This window comes from Globicephala melas, chromosome 14 (genome assembly GCF_963455315.2).
Source record: "Globicephala melas chromosome 14, mGloMel1.2, whole genome shotgun sequence".
In the NCBI taxonomy this organism is placed as follows: Eukaryota; Metazoa; Chordata; class Mammalia; order Artiodactyla; family Delphinidae; genus Globicephala; species Globicephala melas.
In genome coordinates this window covers 18253944-18272588 of record NC_083327.1, presented here as the reverse complement: position 1 = coordinate 18272588, position 18645 = coordinate 18253944, and the positions used below count along the sequence as shown (strand labels likewise).

The window sequence follows — 18645 nt, the reverse complement described above, 5'->3', positions numbered from 1 at the left end:
TCTACTCTTACAGATCCGTTGCAATCCATTCTCCACACATCAGCCAAAGATCTTTTAAAAAGACAAATTACCCTGTCACTCTTTTGCTTAGTACTTTTAAATGGCTTCCCATTGCTCCAAGGACAAAGTCTAAAATCCTTAAAATGTCTTACAAGGTCATGGCTTGAGCCCTGCTGTCTCCTCTCATCCTGCCTCCTTCCCTATACCAAGCCGCACTTGGATTTCTCGCAGTTCCTCAAATACTTCATGCTCCCTGGAATGGGCACACATACTGTTCCCTCCGGCAGGAGTATTCCTCCTACCACTTCATGCTAACCCACCCCTCCTTCTCTGCATACTCTTGTCATCTACACTGGAATCATCAAATCCAGCCCACTACCTGTTTTTGTATAGCCTGCAAGTGAAAAATATTTTAATATATTTAACGGTTGGGGAAAAAAAATCAAAACAATGATATTATTTCATGACCTGAGAGAATTATGTAAAATTCAAATATCAGAGTCCATAAATAAGGCTTTATTGGAACACAGCTACCCTCGTTTGTTTTTGTATCTTTTGTCTTCTCTAGCACTATAACAGCTGAGTAGAAGTGACAGAGATAGTAGAGCCGCAAAAACCTAAAATATTTACTTTCTGATATTTTATAGAAAAAGTTTACCAACCCCTCCCCGCCTTGAGAGCCATGGGAAAAAAATGATCTGAGCTTCTGTTTTCCCATCAGGAGAATGAAGGTGATAACAGTACCTACATCCTGGAGTTGCCGTACAGATTAAGTGTGATGCTGCATGAAATGTACACAGCCAGGACCCAGGTTGAGGTCACTCAAGAGTAGCCAGCACTGTTATCGTAAGCTAAGAAGTGCTAGTCTGGGGTAGAAAAGCCTAGGTTTATTCTTTAGACAACACCAACTCCCCTGTCAGCCAGCTCCTATCAACTTCACCATGTGGTTAATTGATCTGTGTGGTCTAGACAAATGAATAAAATTACTATAATAAAACATAAGTCAAAAGGCATTCATTTCAATGGTTTAAAAATCATAATGAGAAACGTACATCACGGGATTCATGATGTTTCATCAAGTCAAAAATAAGGTAATAATTTCTCTTTTTTTAAGGAAAATAAGATGAAGCCTGGTTTGAGCATATCATTTTTATTGGAAATCAGCATTACAGCCAATGTAATAAGCAGAGGGAAGCACTGGGCTTCATCTGGTGTCAAAAATAGAAAATAGAAAAAAGTACATGAAACAATGGAGAAAATAAAGATGAGAGAGTGTTTTCCATGCTCTGAGCATCACTCCCCATGGCTATGTTCTTCTCCACATCCGTGCACAGTGGTTCCCCATCCGTGGCCGCCCAGGCCCATGGGACCAGAGGGTCTTCCTATCGGCTCAGGAAGAAGCATTAGCACCACCTGCACAGGGCCAGCCAGGAACTAGCAAGCAAAATATCTGTATAAGAGTCAGATACCAAGAAGCATCAACCACTTACCTACCACAGAGAGAGTGTCTTTTCATTCCTTCTTTTTCTCTCCCTTACATCATTCCTGTTCTTCTAAGTGAACTATTTAAGGATGGAGGGAGACCATAGGTGAAAAGGTCCTGAGAGTGGAAAGGCTGCCCTTTAAGAGAGGACACCTGACAGATGCCTGGAGACAAGAGGTTCTCTGGGGAAGCAGAATAGGATGCCGGCCACCCCGCTCCCACCCAAGCAGACACCGTCGTGGAGGACTTCAGATAAAAGGAGCGGCTTGTGTTTTCACTGGCTATTTCCTCTCAGTTCTTGAATTCCAGAGATAGATCTGGAGGACAGAACCTCTGGCTTCTGCTTTCACCTCGCACCCTTGAAAAAGTCCATGAGGTAATGTTTTCATGCAAGTCTCAGATCAACCAGCTTGGGCCATCACATGCACAAGGACGAACAACAAACAGAAGGCAGGATTTTGTATAATGTCCATTGTCATAGTCCAGGGTTGCCTTTCTGAGCTTTGCAGACGCAGAAGCTAGCACTGTCTCACCATTTGGAAACTGCCAGCGTGTCTGGGTATCAGCCTCCAGAGGGTGATATTCTCATCACAGTGAGGAATGTCTGGGCCTTAACACGCACCGAGAGAGAGGCAGGGGGTTGCGCACTGAGGCTTACTCACAGGGTGCTCGAATCAGACAGCTGCTCTCTTCAGAACACGGCAAACAGGAAACGCAGACCTCGGTGTGTGGCTGCCCTCTGCACCCACTCTGCTCCTGCACTCCCCCTCCTGAGATTCTCTTAATGTCAGCTTTCTTCATAATATTAGCATCACTAAAAATAACTTCTTCCAGAGGAAACGTATCCCAAACAAGCCTCCAGGAGCTGCACGGAGAGACTAATTGATCTTTTGAGTATCTTGCCAACAACAATAATGAAAAATTATGACTGCACCTCACAGCCCCACCTGAAAAGGAAGTTTACCTTTTCCAGGTGTGCACAGGGTAGCTTAGGCCAGCTTATGGGGGTGGGAGAGGGAGGGAAGACCTCACATACAAACAGAGAGGGCTATTAGCAGGTCCCAGACACCTCTCACGGCAGTCTAAATAGCCCTCTTCTCCCACCCACCTTCCCAACACTTTCATCTCTCCTTTCAATTATCCAGTCTTTCCTCCTCCAACCCAGATTCCCACACCACTCCTGGGCACCCTCTTGCCTTCTTAAAGACAGGTCAAGCAATTCTCTCCACCTCCCTGAATTTGGGAAGATGTACATGGACGTGGAACCTCCCATGGAGTGACTAAAAACTCTTCATCAATAGCCTTGGTGGGTCATGTTGGGTACATGGGCCAGGGGAGCTGGACCTTTATTTCCATGTTAAGGGGTAGACATCAGCACGTGAGTTTTCCAAGTGGCCACCAACTCAGGCACGGGATTAGCACATTAAAGAGAGAACCAAAAGATGCCTATAAACCCTAAAAAATTAGCACATGTGCACGCACGCACACAAAACTGACAACACAGCCAGGAGGATACTCCAAGCAGCTGTTGGCCAGGCCACAGACCCAAAGACCCAAGGTGATCAGCTTGTATGGAGGCAGACCTAACGACCCATTTGGATTTGAGATCAAAATTCCCAGTTGCAGTCATTCTATCTTCTTTCTGTTCAATTCCCAAATTCCAAAAGTGGGCATGCCACCCAGGATGCCAACCTCCATTCTGACCTGGGCCATGAAGGTCTCATTAATTACTTATTCTTATCTCTTTCTTCCTTCTATTCCTAGGAACAACTACCCCCATCACAACAGAGAAGTCACACTCTTGACCCATCACCCTTTCTCTCTCCCAGCCAAGATATCCAAAAGACCAAAGGTCAAGTGTGGCCAGGCTACATTCTGGTCACTGAGGAGCCCAAGGTCAGAACTTCAGAAGCACAGCTTTAGAAGCTTAATTCCCTCATTGCGCAGAGGTCTGACCAGGCACCCAATCAGAACTGACGGTGCACTCAGCTTACCTGCATCTATGTGGGGAGGACCAAACAGAGAAAATGAGAGTCTGCAAGGTTATGAGTCGGGCTCATGGTTAGACCAGAGCCAGCGGGATATTCCTAAAGCATTTCTAAAAGGCACTACATCCCAGCAAGGAATCACGTTTGACCCCTAAAATCAGAACCTCCAAGGTCCCCTCCCAGGGCAGTGCTTAACAAACGCTGACATGGTCTTCTTCCCAGCACACTGCTCTTTTCTATTGATTCCGTGCAAACCACATTCTACCTGCACTCGTCACTTTAATTCTCAAGTTTGCAGATTCCTTTTCTGTGAATCCATTTTAAGTCAGCAACTTCTTTTGAAGGTGTGGATTATTACTTTCTTCAGTTAAAGAGGCAATGCTTCCAGGACTTTAGTCTTCCTAACTATTATCTTTTGACTTGAGCCTGCATCTTACCTTTGAAGTCTGAGATTCTGGCCACTCACTTCAGGCTAGAGATGTTACACACACACACACACACACACACACACAGGGTTCCTCCTCCCTTCTCAAAAGGACATACCTCCCAAATTTCTCTACATTATCAAGGTTTATGCCTTCCTGGGTATTTCCTAGAAAGTACTCAGTTACTCAGCAGACTTCAAAAACGTGGTGGCTGACAGCTGGCAGAGAAATTCTGGATGCATCTGCCCCCTGCCTCTCCCTACTTCTCCACTGCCCAGCAGCAACTTATTTCTAGGAACAAAACATGGAACAAAAAGTGTTTGCAAGCCTTAAGATTTCCTGCCTGAATATCAGAATCAATGCCAATAGAAGAACAACTTCTACAACTAGAGACGAAACTTAATATTTTGTACAGCTAGATATTCAGCCAATGCCTGAAGTGCAGAGTTGCTGAATTAACGAGCAGGCGTCCTTCCTCCACCAGCTGTTGCCTCAAAGAGGATAAGAAGATAAGGGGTGGTTCCTACACCCACCTCCTCCAGCTATATTCTGGGCACCTACATAGTCGTAAGTAGGCTGAAAAGTACTTTTTAAAGTTGGTGCTTCCCGGCTCTGTGGTACTCCCTGGGTCAGCCCAGCAAACGGTTATTGCATGACCTACGGGAGGGGTGGGGGACACAATGGCTGTCCTTGAGCCCTTTGGAGGGGCCTCTGGAAATGGTAACAGACCTCTTCAATACACCACAGTACAGGCTATGCTAGGAGCGCACGAACCAATCCTCTGGTAGCATTCTCTTCCCTCTGGTCTCTTTTCCATCAGGGCAGGGGCCTCCCCTGCTTGCTCACCGCTGTATTTCCAGCAACCCACCCAAAACCTGGCTCATATCAGACATGAAATAAGTACTTATCGAGTCGGTTTCTCATGATGTGGAAAAGCCACAAAATTATCTTCTTTCACCCTTTCTCAACCCTAAACCCGAGAGCAGAGCTCTCCCATTCTAACAGAGACTTCAGCTGGACAGAGAGAAGAACATCAGGCCCACACAGGGAAAAACACCCAAGAGAGAGGCTGCAAAGGCTCCACCTGGGATTTCCCGAGAAGTGACAAGGCACGGCTCTGAGATGCAGGTGGAGGCGGCAGGCACACTGCCCTCAGCTCTGCAGATGTAGGGGGCTGGGTTTCCGCAGTCCTCCAGGGCTGAGGCGGTCACGCTGACCAAGCAAAGGAGAATGATTTATAACCAGAGCATCCATTCGTGGAATTACAATAACCAACAAAACGGTCAAGCAGATCAGAGCACAAGTTTTACACCGTCTGGGAAACAAAATTGAAGATTATGTTCACCACGTTAGCTGGAAAATGTGGAATTAGGGCAAAGGACTCATGTTACATAATATACCCCACTGCACACTAGACAGGATGCCCCGCTGTTTGTCTTGTATCCCAGCGTGGATGCCCTGTTGCAGCCACAAAGTGAGGACACTCTCACTGGTGGTGGGGTTGGTGTCCCCACCATGGAAATGTCATCCGGTTAGGGAACTCCTGTCTCTTTCTGGACTTGCTTTTCTTGGTCTGGACTTCAAAATAGTCTAGGCATGTTGAGGACACCAGTAGAATCCCAAGTTGACCACTCTCTTATAATTAGGTTTTTTTGGGTTCCTATTACTATTTATTTTTGCTTTACTCCTGAGCCTTCCAGAAAAGTACGGCAGAAGATCTAAATAGACGTTTCTCCAAAGAAGACATACAGATGGCCAAAAAGCATGTGAAAAGATGCTCAACATCACTAAATATCAGAGAAATGCAAATCAAAACTACAATGCTGGAGAGGGTGTGGAGAACAGGGAACCCTCCTACACTGCTGGTGGGAATGTAAATTGGTGCAGCCACTATGGAAAACAGTATGGAGGTTCCTTAAAAAACTAAAAATAGAGTTACCATATGATCCTGCAATCCCACTCCTGGGCATGTATCCGGAGAAAACCATAATTGGAAAAGAGTCATGTACCACAATGTTCATTGCAGCACTACAATGAAAAAGAATGAATATATGTACATGTATAACTGAATCACTTTGCTGTGCACCTGAAACTAACACAACATTGTAAATCAACTATACTCCAATGAAATTAATTTAAAGATAAATTAATTTTTTTAAATTACTTGAGTCAAGTCAAAGAACCAGCTATCAAAAAGCAGTGCTTCAGGGCTTCCCTGGTGGCGCAGTGATTGGGAGTCCACCTGCCAATGCAGAGGACATGGGTTCGAGCCCTGGTCTGGGAAGATCCCACATGCCATGGAGCAATTAAGCCCATGCGCCACAACTACTGAGCCTGTGCTCTAGAGCCCGTGCACCACAACTACTGAGTCCGCGTGCCTAGATCCCGTGCTCCACAACAAGAGAAGCCACTGCAATGAGAATCCTGTGCACCGCAACGAAGAGTAGCCCCCACTCGCTGCAACTAGAGAAAGCCCACACGCAGCAACGAAGACCCAATGCAGCCCAAAATAAATAAATTTATTTTTTTTTAAAAATTGGTGCTTCATCATGAAATAACACTTCACACCCATTTGAATATGGCTATCATCAAACAAACAAAAAACCCAAAACCAGAAGACAGTGAAGTGTTAGCAAGGATGCAGAGAAATTGGAACGCTTGTGTGTTGTTGTTAGGAAGATAAAATGGTGCGGCTGCTATGAAAGATAGCATAGTGGTTCCTCAAAAATGTAAATGTGGGATACCTTATGACCCAGCATTTCCACCTCAGGGTATATACCCCAAAGAACAGAAAGCAGGAGTTCCAAGAGATATTGGTACCTCGCCATTGCAGCCTTATTCCCAACAGCCAGAAGGAGGAAGCAATCCAAATGTACTCTGCTGGATGAACAGATAAACAAGATGTAGTACGTGCAACGGAACATGATTCAGCCTTAGAGAAGGAGGAAATTCAGACATATGCTACAACGCGGATGAACCTTCCAAATATTATGCCAAGGGAAGTAAACCAGACACACAAGAACAGATATTGCATGATTCTACCTACACGGGGTATCTAGAACACTCAGATTCATAGAGACAGAAAGTAGAATGGTGGTTCCCAAAGGCTGGGAGAAGGGGGGGAATGGAGAGTTTTTGTTTAATGGATACAGAGTTTCAGTTTCGGAAGATGAAAAACTTCTAGAGATGAATGGTGGTGATGGCTGCACAACACTGTGAACGCACCTAACGCCACTGAGTTGTACGCTTAAAGATGGTACATTTTAGGTTATGTATATTTCACTCACAAAATGTTCTAAAATTTTTTAAATAAGAAAAGAATAATAAAAATCAACATTTCCTGACCAATGTACTAGGGCTGGGGGAGGGTAACTGAGAGCTCCCCAAAGTAAAAGACCACCCCAGGGGACAAAAGATGGTGCTGGGACATCCAGGCACCCTCCCCGTGTGGGTCCTTCCTCCACGGCCAACCTTCAAGGATCCAGCTCTGCTCTGTTCAAGAGCCCTTGTGGCACCTTCTTGCCAAGTAAAAGGAATACTCTGTCCAGGCTGTGAGGAATCAGGCTTCCCTATGCCAGGGAGAAGCTGGCAGAATATTTATGCTGTGCCAGCCGTGGTCCGCCAACGGCTAGTCCTGGAAATAGACTAGTCCTGCTTCCCAGTCTCTCCTTTCTGTAAGTTTCACCTCCTGTGGTCCCTGTCATTAGCCCACTGCATTTCAGCATAAGTCCACCACCAGTTATTCTTCCGAAGCTTCCAGGGCCTTCTCATGGATTACATTTAAAGTCTGTTGCTTCCCCAGGACAAAAAGGAAGTGCCTCAATGTCATAAAACCGGCTCCAGTCTCTGGGAAATGCTTCCTGGAGACCAGCTGGATTTCACGGACCCGGAAAATTGGAATGCTGACGTTTATATTTTGCCAAGTAAGGAAATGTGTAAAAAACAACTATCATTAACAATTATTAATTCATAGACAAAAAGTTATTTTAAGCACCCTCCAAGTATGAGAGCTATAATCTCACAATAAAAATAGTCCTCTGCAAGAAAGGAAAGTCGGCTGTCTGGCATCAGTATTTTCACAGCAAGCAGACAGTTGCAGGCAGGTGTGCACTACATTGCCTCTGGCCACTGCACTCACGTGATAGCTACCTGGAATGGCTTAAATATTCACTCTCTCTGACAGCAAAGAGAAAGGACTAAAAGAGCTGTAGTGAAATTCCCTTCCACACCTATGACTCTAGGGCTTAATAAAAGACTAAGTTGCTTTCCACTTGCATCACAAACTCAATGACGTGTGTGTGTTTGTGAAAACTGTGTGTGTACGTATGTGTGTGTGTGTGTGTGTGTGTGTGTGTGTGTGCAGTACAATATGGATAAGGTCCTACTATGGGCTGAGTTGTGTCCCCCAAAATTTATAGGTTGAAATCCTAGCTCCCAATACCTTTGGATGTGACTATATTTGGAAACAGAGTCTTTAAAGAGGTACTTAAGTTAAAATGAGGCTGTTGGGATGAGCCCTAATGCCACCTGACTAGTATCCTTATAAGAAGAGGCGATTAGGACACACAGAGAGACACCAGGAGCATTCATGCACAGGGACAATCTGGTGAAGAGGCAGCAGAAAGACGGTCATCTATAAGGTAAACAGAGAGGACCAGAACAGATCCTTCCCTTACGGTCCTCAGAGGAAACCAACCCTGCTGACACCTTGATCTTGGACTTCCAGTCTCCAGAGCTGTGAGACAATGAATTTCTGTTGTTGAAGCCACTCAGATTCAGGTATTTTGTTACAGTGGTCCTAGCATACTAATACAGCTGCTGAAAGTAATTTTTTAAAACCAATGTTCTCTTTGATGAGTTAGTTAGACAAACTCTCCTAGAAAAGCCATTAAAAATAACTTACTTTATGCCAATCACTCTCACCAAATAACAAATACATTTTTGGAAAGAAAACCAAACGCCATTAATCTATCCCACTATATGCCATCTTTAGCCACTACATTTATCACGGCCTCATCACCATGTCCTTCAAGGAGAAAGAACATGAACATGTTAAAATCAGTATATGAGCCAATTCAGCCCAACAAGGATATTCTCAACACTGTGAGCTTGACTTTGAGTGATTTAGTGGCGGTTAAAAAGTCCAGGCCTGTACCCTCAAAGAATTCAGAGAATTCAGGCTTGAATTTAGAACCATGCTTTCCCCTGCTGAATTTCACCCTCTTAAACACACACAAACACACACAGGTTGGGAAGCATCAGGAAAGCCTGATGACACAAACAGATAGCAGGTGCAAACAGTCATTAAGAGAGGAAGGGCTGGGCTTCCCTGGTGGCGCAGTGGTTGGGAGTCTGCCTGCTGATGCAGGGGACGTGGGTTCGTGCCCCGGTCCGGGAGGATCCCACATGCTGCAGAGTGGCTGGGCCCGTGAGCCATGGCCGCTGGGCCTGCGCGTCCGGAGCCTGTGCTCCGTGGCGGGAGAGGCCACAGCAGTGAGAGGCCCGCGTACCGCAAAATAAATAAATAAATAAGCAAGCATCATCACACACACTCAGGCACACACACACGTGCTTGCACACCGCAAACACACACAGTTAAAAAAAAAAAAAGAAAAGAAAGGAAGGGCTCATTATGGCAGAGGAGCCTGGGGTGGGGGGACCCTCAGAGATGGCCCTCTGAGTCTCTGCCCACTCTGTCCCACCTGCCAGCCTGCACTGCCATCTCCCACTCTCCAGACTCCTGCCTACCTTTGAGGGTAGGGCTCAGTCACCGTTTCCCCCAAGGAATTCTGTCCAACTATCTCAGCCTCCGAGGACTCTCTCCCTTTTCTCAAATCCCATCACATGGATTACTTAAATCTGTCATTTTAATAACGAGACGGTATAAATCAGACTCCCTTAGTGCCTCTTACTGAACCCTCATACTGATTTATATAGATGCTAGTATAAAGCATGACGGCCAGATGAATTAACATTTTAATGGCACTAGGGAAACAACTACCCTTTCCATTTTAATTAGTGGAAGTTTTGAAACACCTGGCAGGAATAAGACTAAGGAGAGCGAGATTGGCCATCTCTTAAATCACTTTGAGGACGATTTGGCAAACAAGCTTACTTTGTATTTACTGCTGATGGACTCTATCTCCAAGCAGCACACACTGTTCCTTACAGCCCTGAGCTGAATCATTCCTTTGACAAACAAGCAAGAAAGGAAGGGGACCAGGTATTCCAATCTCTGCTCTACAGAAAAGGAAATTTAAACTAAAGCAGTGGTTTAAGAGCTGGAGACAGAGCAGCAGGAAAGCTACACCTTCTAATGATCATTTTCTAACGATCTAATCCCTCCTAGGTCTCCCCTCTGCTTGCCTAGGACTGAGGGTGTCAAATAGCCCCCAAATCTTGGGTCATACCTGGTTCAACCTCCTGGAGCATCAATTTTAAGAGAAAACTTGGAAGACATTTTTATATTAAAAAAGTGCAGACACATTACAAAGTAAACTGCAAATATCAAATGGAAGCTCATGGATAAACATCTACTTGCTTCTGGCAGCCTTGGCCTCCGCTTTGGACTCCCAGAAAAACGGGATAACTCTCCTCGCCTGTTGAGGTAATTTAGTGGAAATTTTAAAGAAGCTCTGGTAGGAATATATGTAGGTTTACATGATATAGTTTCTAGTAGTTTCCAGATTTTCAGATCTTCATCATAAATTTCTGGTTTTTTTCCTTTTTTTTTTAACAGATGATAAAATTATATTTTCTGGAAAAATCTACACAAAGGTTAGGAGAAAGACAGGTAATGTTTATAACCAATACCCTCACTCATCTCCTAATTATTTTTTTTTTCTTATTCAACCAGGCAAATTCAGAGCCAATCCTTAAGGAAGCAGCTCCCTCAGCTGCCCCACCTTTGCCTTTAATTGCTGTTTTTGCTGTTCCCAAGTACACGCATGAGGAAAACAAGCGCACCTTTAGGGAGAATAATTACTGGAGCCTTATAAATTATTTTCACTTGAAGGGTTATGAAATGTACCAATGTTCTCTAGGCAGGGGAAAATTACATAGACCTGGGTAACACAGACACTAGCAATAATTAAACCGAGACTTTTAAAAAACATCCATCATTTTAGCATCTCATAGATCCTCTACGTAATCTTGGACCAAATACTTAATCCCTCTGTGCCTTAGTTTCATCATCTGTTCAATGGGAATGGTGATAATTATATTCCCTGCTTCATGGGGGTGCTACAGGATTGAGAAAAAATTACAAAACACTTAGAACTCTGCCTGGCACGTAATAAGCTCCATGAGAATATCTATTTTTAAAAAAGGCCCGTCCTTATCACTGCTATCACAACCCACGTTTGCTATTGAGCAGCTACTTCACACGATGGTTCATTCCGGCCTGGTGGGCCATTAAGACCCTCAGGTTTCTTCTCTCACATGAACTGCTGCTTAACGGGGCCACCCCATCCTTTACTTTTTTTCATTGAGTCTTTGAACCCAAATGCAGAACAGGACCTTCAACCCTACTGTGAGCCAAAACATTCTAGTATTATTATCTCTTGTCCAGAGACAAAATGGGTCTCGGAGAGTATCCTCCCAGATCTGTAATTGCCACAGCTCTGATAAATGTCCCCTCTATGTCTCTCTCCTGATGAGTGACACCAGGAGATGCAGACTCAGGGACGACGCCTTGTGGTGTGTCCGCTCTTCCCACACCTTATCCTTAGGGATAGTATGATATTTCGTAAAACGCCTCTGCAAAGGCAGGACACACTTTAGATCATCCATGATGGGGAGGGGGGAGGGGACTGAGAATTCCGATTGGCAAAATATCTCAACACCTGGGGGCCTAGAGAAATGGGAAGGAGGAAGGTTACATTTTCCAGAAGGTGTTGATGATATTATTTGCAAGGTAAAAGACAGCCCCCCACCGTGAGCAGATGAAGTTAGCCTGGAAGAAACAATGGGGCAGCCGGGGTTAGGTATGCACGCCCATGCAGAGGCAGTACGATAAAGGACACACACTGCACACACACACACACACACACACACGATTCATAAAACAATACGTGCCCTTGCACATACAATGCACTCTGATGCGTTCTCTTCCCTTCTATTGAATTTCATGTTTTAAAAAATGCTGGTGCAACTCACTGCACTGATAGCATTTCACTAGAGTCACAGCCCACAGTGGCTATGGCAGGCACCAATCTACAGCCCCAGTAGGTTGACAGAAAAGAGAAAGAAGTCCGCTTGGCATACATTGAATTTGTAAATTCTCCTTTCCTAGGTGGTCTTGAGCTAGCTTCTCTAAGAATTTGCTCTGGAGGGCTGCCGGGATTCAGTGTTTCCTTCTTTTGAAGTCTGCTGGCTCTGCGCTCATTTCTCAAGCCTGCTCTGAGGGACTGTGAACGCTTTCCCTGCTCTAGGATGCCTGCTATTTGGGCCTTGAACAATCCAGCCTGGTTTCAGGGTTTCCAGGTCCTCTTAAAGGGATTTGGGCTGCTCTCCTCACAGTGAAAAGAAGGAAAGCTATTGGTAGCAACTCAGCCTTCCCCTGTCACCTGTTAATATCCCCTCATCTTCCATAAACACTGGATGATATTCCCGATTCGAACAAAACTCTTTATTGCTGGGCACCCCAGCTCCTGGCAGCCTCTCCTGCAGGCTGGACCCAATCCTTACAGCCGGGGGCCTTTCCTGCCTGCGTTCTCAGTGATGCGTCCCCAAGTGATGTACCTAAGGGCCACTGGCTCACAGTCCTAGTTTCCAGTCCTCCCCACTATTAACTGGGGGATTCAACTGGGAAAACTTAATATCTCAACCTAATTTTCTTCACATGTAAATTGGAAATACGACCACTTACCTCTAGGGTTTTCATGAGAATTAATTTACACGTGGGAGTTCCCTTCTCCTCCCTGGAGTAGCAGGGACATTTCCCCCCAAGCTCCCTTTGCTTTCTGAACACCACAGAACGTTTCGTTTTCGTCAGATGAAATCCACAGTATTATCTGGGATTGCCCATGTCATCTAAACCGCGGCGGAAACCACAAAGCCTCCGAACAAGTTTCTAATGAGGCGACTCTTTGTCTTCCTCAATTGATTACGCAGAAAGGATGGAAACAGGGAGAAAAACGAAACCGATATTTCCCTCTAATCAGTAAAATGACCTGCAGGCAGGCGCCCCAGCGCAAACGAAATGAATTAACCAACCGTCAAGCCGGCATCATTCCCAGAGCCCGGCCCAAGGCAGGGGGCTCGCACCCGAGGGCTGCGGGCAGCGCGCTCCTCCTGGACCAGCAGGTCCCCCGCGCCCGGGTCGGGGGGGCTCTCTCGCTTGCCGGGCACATCGGGGCTGGCCGTTCTCCCCCCGGGCGGGAGAAGGTGTGACTGGTCAGTAAGCGGGAGCGAGCGGAGGAAGCCCACCCTAGCCCCAAGCGCCGCGCTTTCAGCCTTTTCCGACGCCCTAGCGCAGGACACGCACATCATTCCGCTGCGAAGAAGGCTTTGAACTTGGGTGCTCTCCACGGGCCCGCACTCTTGCCCTGGGCACCCTCGAGCCCCAGATCTCCCCTCCCCGCTCCCACTCTCTAACTCCGCCAAACTAAAAACCACCCCCAAACCCCAGCGAGCCCGACCGTGGGAGCTGGAGGCGCACGCCCGCGGCGCCCCGTCCCGCCGGCGGTTACCGGCTCCTGCAAGGTGCGTGAGCGCCGCCGCCGCCGCCGCCGCCGCCTCCGCCTCCAGCCGCCTGACCGGTGGGTGGCTCCCGGCGCCGCGGTGCGGCGGGGACGCGCGCTCCCGACCTACGGCGGAGGCTTCGCGGGGCGCGGGGCGCGGGGCCGCCCCCGGCCCCACCCCACGAGCCCGAGGGCGCCGGGCCGGGAGGAGCGAGCTCTGCGGAACCCTCTGCGCCCGGGGGCGCTCTCGCACCGTCTGGATGAGAGCCTGCCGCGAGGAAGGGAAAGGGACCGGAGAGAATTGTTCGCCCTCCCGGCTGGGCAGTGCGTCCCCTTGGCCAACTTTGAGTGACAGGAGCCCAAGAGCTGAGCGAGAAGGAGTGATGCAGGATGGATGAGGGTTAGGAAAAATCCTCAGCAGTAGAGTTCAAGTTCAGTTATGCTGGGACCCTCCATCATGTGCTACTTTAATTACTACATCAAATTTATCTCCTCCTGCCTCCTGGTACTGGCTCCCACCCTGTCAAATATCCCCCAAACGGGGCCCCCAAAGGATGGGACTGGGCCGGGCGTGGTTTCAAATTAGCTACGTGGCTCACTCCTCCCTTACAGTAAATATTTATCGAGTCCGTATTCCATGCGGGACACTGATCTGGGCGCTGAGAAAATAGCCTCCTGGAGCCTATATTCTAGTGTAGAGACAGGCAGTCAACAGAACCAATAAGTACATGTCCCATATGGATAGCGACACGTGCTGTAGAGAAGAACTAACTCAGGAAGGGCACAGAAAATGTTGATGGGGGGGGGGGTGTAGTTTTAAACCACGTGATCGGAGATGACCTCACCGTGGAGATGGCTTCTGAGTAAAGATCTAAAGATGAGGGATCAAATCCTGCTGGGATCTGGGGCGAAAGCACTTGCTGTGGAACTCTTACTGGGTGCTGTGTAAGATCACTTCCAGCCCTGAGGTGCGGTGACTCTAGAAGTTATATAAAATGAGTTTTTCCTTTTATATAATAGAATAGAATCAATTACCATAATTTGGAATAGTTTAAAGCAAAAAGCCAAGTTCTTTTATTATGGAGTGCGTTCATTCAATAAATATGCATCGTGCATCTATCATGATTTGGGCATTGTTTTAGATGCTAGGGATGCAAGAGTGAGCAAAACAGGAAGAAAAAAAAATGCCTTCGTGGAGGTCACAGATACCTGACACAGTCTTCAAAATGTTTTTGTGTGTTTTTTTCATATATGACCTCACGATGATGGCACGAGGTGAGCGGATCAGGGATTCTCCCTGCTACACACAAGAAGCAAAGGCTTAGAGTGTCCAGTGAGTGGCCCAGGAGCACACCTTGAGTCATGGGGAAGGAGGAAAATCCAGCCTCACGAGCCCCTGCCCCAGGCCTCCGTGCAAGCCACGTCCTGACCTGTGGGCCTGGATTTCTGCTGTCCCAACTCAGACTTCCCGAGTGGGCAACACATCCTGAATTCCCTGAAAATTACTGCATTTTTAACATAGCAAAGAGGTTAAACCTCAGAAGCAGTGCTCATTACAAGCGTCATATATTTTCTTTTCTAAGCTGTGAAGTTCTCAAAGGCTGATTGTATTTTATCCATGTTTTTAAACTCCATGCCCAGCACATAGCAAGTGCTTTATCCACATTTGTTCATACAGAAGCGTACCTCATAAATATCAAATGCTGTTCTTACATTGTGTTTCTAAAGTATGCTGTTTTCATGAAATTACAGTACCTCAGAAATGGAAACTTATGCCATTTCATATGACTTCGAAGAAACTGGAAGAGTAAGATAAGGATCTGAGTATGGATAACAAAAATGCTTGGTACGACAGAAATACTGGTCCATGTATAGGAGTGATGTCTGGATAAAACAGGGGTCTGACCTCATCTCCACCTTCAAGCATTGGTTATTTTGAGAATTGCATGATTATTTTTTTCAGTGATTTCAGTATGTTACGATTAATGAAATGCTGCCCTTTTGCTTTCCAATAGTTTAACTGGATTGTATAATCCATTATGACCACTGGATTTTATTTACCCAGAAGTGCAGTCATCTTCGGACATCACAGGCATTCTCTGCACTTGGAAATTAAGAAAAGTAAACACATCTTTCCCTGGCAGGTTTCTAGCAGGTCTCTTTTTAGAGGGAGAAGTTAATGAAAAGATGGTAGCATGCTCCCTCTTCAAGTTCTCATTACCTGAGGGCAAAGCCAGATTAGACCTAGAATAGGAGAGGAGATATGTATGTATATGTGTGTGTGTGTGTGTGTGTGTGTGTATATATATATATATGCACACACATATGTATATACACACATATGCATATGTATGCATACATATATAAACATAAATGTATCATATTTATAAAAATATAGACTATATATTTATAAACTACATGTAATATACTATATGTAATAGATGACAAAGAGGGAATATTCAGTGGAAGGGAAAGGATGTCAGGTGAAAACAATGTGAAACTCACATCTATCTAGGCAGATGGGAAACCCTGCAAAAGCCCAGTCCTGAAGAGAGCTTGAAATTCACAGTGTATGTGCCCTGGCAAAATAATTGCTCACCCTTGTTCATTTGAGGGAAAAAAAAAGTTAAAAATCAATGAATGGAATGAAGTTGTTTGGTGGGATCCGAGCAGTGAAGGAGAAGAATTGCAGCAGGCAGTGAGGAGGCAGGGGCCGAGTTAGAGAGACCCTAAGGTCGAATCTCTGCTCTGCCACTCACTTTTCTGTGCCTCAGTTTCCTCATCTGCAAAATGGGGATAAACATTGTCTCCAGGATTGTTGCAACTAGAAGGAGGTCACTTATGTGAAGAGTTTAGGATGGTGTCTGACACAGGTAAATACTCATCAGGGGCAGCAGCGGTTCCACCTAGCTGTGCATGATGTTGGCAGTAATCACATGGCCACAGTCTTGGCTTTGTGGAGAAAAGACGAAATTTTGAGTCTGAGTCCAAAAGTAAGTAATTTTGTGCTCTGGGCAAGTCAATGAATCTGTCCATGCTCCTCTTGGTGACAAGGCATCAGCCATCCAATCCTCACAAGTAACAACTAATTTTGTTTCAATTCCAGAGTCACATGAAAAGTGGAATCAAGGATGGCCTACTTCAAAGCAGCCTCATCCCCAGAAAAGGGAACCTTCCTATACTGTTGGTGGGAATGTAAGTTGGTACAACAACTATAGGGAACAGTATGGAGGTTCCTTAAAAAACTAAAAATAGAGCTACCATGATCCAGCAACTCCACTCCTGGGCATATATCCAGAGAAAACTCTAATTCAAAAAGATACCTGGGACTTCCCTGGTGGTGGAGTGGTTAAGAATCCGCCTGCCAATGCAGGGGACATGGGTTCGAGCCCTGGTCCGGGAAGATTCCACATGCCGCAGAGCAACTAAGCCCATGCGCCACAACTACTGAGCCTGTGCTCTAGAGCCCACAAGCCACAACTACTGAAGCCTGCGCCTAGAGCCCGTGCTCCATAACAAGAGAAGCCATGCAATGAGAAGCCCGCTCACCACAACAAAGAATAGCCCTTGCTAGCAGCAACTAGAGAAAGCCCATGTGCAGCAATGAAGCCCAACACAGCCAAAAATAAATTTATTTAAAAAAAAAGAAAAGAAAAGAAACCTGCACCCCAATGTTCGTAGCAGCACTATTTACAACAGCCAAGATATGGAAGCAACCTGAATGTCCATCAACAGATGAATGGATAAGGAAGATGTGGTACATATATACATACAACAGAATATTACTCAGCCATAAAAAAGAATGAAATAATGCCATTTGCAGCAATATGGATGGACCCAGAGATTATCATACTAAGTGAAGTAAATCAGACAAATATCATATGACATCACTTGTATGTGGAAATTTAAAAAAAAGATACAAATGAACTTATTTGTACAAATAAGAGGCAGACTCTTATACAAAACAGAGGCAGACTCACAGACGTAGAAAACAAATTTATGGTTACTAAAGGGGAAAGTGGGGGGCAGGGGGATAAAATTAGGATTTAGGGATTAAAATATACACACAACTATATATAAAATAGATAATCAACAAGGACCTACTACATAGCACAGAGAATTATATTCAATGTCTTGCTATATCCTGTATCTTTTCCATCATATATGTATACATGTACATATATCTATATCTGCATCACTTTGCCGTATACCAAAAGCTAACACAACATGGTAAATCAACTATGCTTCAATTTTAAAAAATTAAAAATAAAAAAAACAGCCTCACCCCAAGATCTGAGTGGGTTTTGCTTCCAGTAGGCTTTCCATGAAATTAGAACCTCTCCCAGGGAGACAATGCCGCTGCTTGCCGTAGTTCATGTCCATGTTGTGGTTTTTCTCTGTGCCCAAGAACATTTTCTAGAGCTGGGTTGCTTCCTTTTCACAAGATGTGATAATGGCTTAGGGAACTCAAAGTCTGGCACATAAGCAAAACCTAATGAGGGGGCAAAAATCCCCAGGCAGTAGTTTTCAAACAGAAAAGAAGGTTTTCACTGCTGTTTTGGGAGATCTCAGAACATGGCTTTCCTTTGCTGAGAAAAATGGACTCTGTGACATTTGATCTCAGCATGGATTCCCCAGTGCAGGGCTCCCTCAGCTTTCCAAGGGAGGAGGCACTTTATCTCTGGGAGGACAAGATTCAACAGCAGGTCTGCAACCCACTCTCCTCATTAAAGGGACAGAGGTGCCCCTAGGAAACAAAGAAGGTAGCTTGGTCTAATCTCCTTGTAAAGATGCTAATGACAGGTCCCCTGCCAAGCAAAGTAATTGAATTCCTGGTGGGAGAGTTCTTCCCTAAGGAAAGGTTTAGCCTTGGGTACTAGGTTGCCTAGGATTGCTTCTGGTAAACAAACATGGGCTTTGTGAACTTCTGGGGCAGGGCTCCCTGTCACAGGCATTTAAGCTCTGTAACCAGCTAAGTATAAAAAGGAGAGATTGCAAGACTAAAATGGTCCTCTTCTGTATGTGATATGACCTGGGCACATCCCTTAGAGACCTCGTGTATTCCC

The 18645-nt window shown here is 45.6% G+C and overlaps 1 protein-coding gene across 3 annotated transcripts in view; it reads right to left on the bottom strand.

Annotated features, from left to right (window-relative positions):
• Window positions 1-17907, bottom strand: part of MRAP2 (melanocortin 2 receptor accessory protein 2) — a 58326-nt gene extending 40419 nt beyond the window's left edge. Inside the window, exon 1 of one of the 3 annotated variants that reach the window (XM_060283610.1) lies at window positions 17865-17907. The gene's annotated coding sequence lies outside the window, so the exon portion shown is untranslated. Of the gene's footprint in view, window positions 1-2145; window positions 2244-13537; window positions 13642-17864 lie in introns of those variants that run through there. The other 2 variants (XM_030859428.2, XM_060283611.1) reach the window with 2 other exon arrangements.
• Between the last annotated feature and the right edge of the window lie 738 nt (window positions 17908-18645).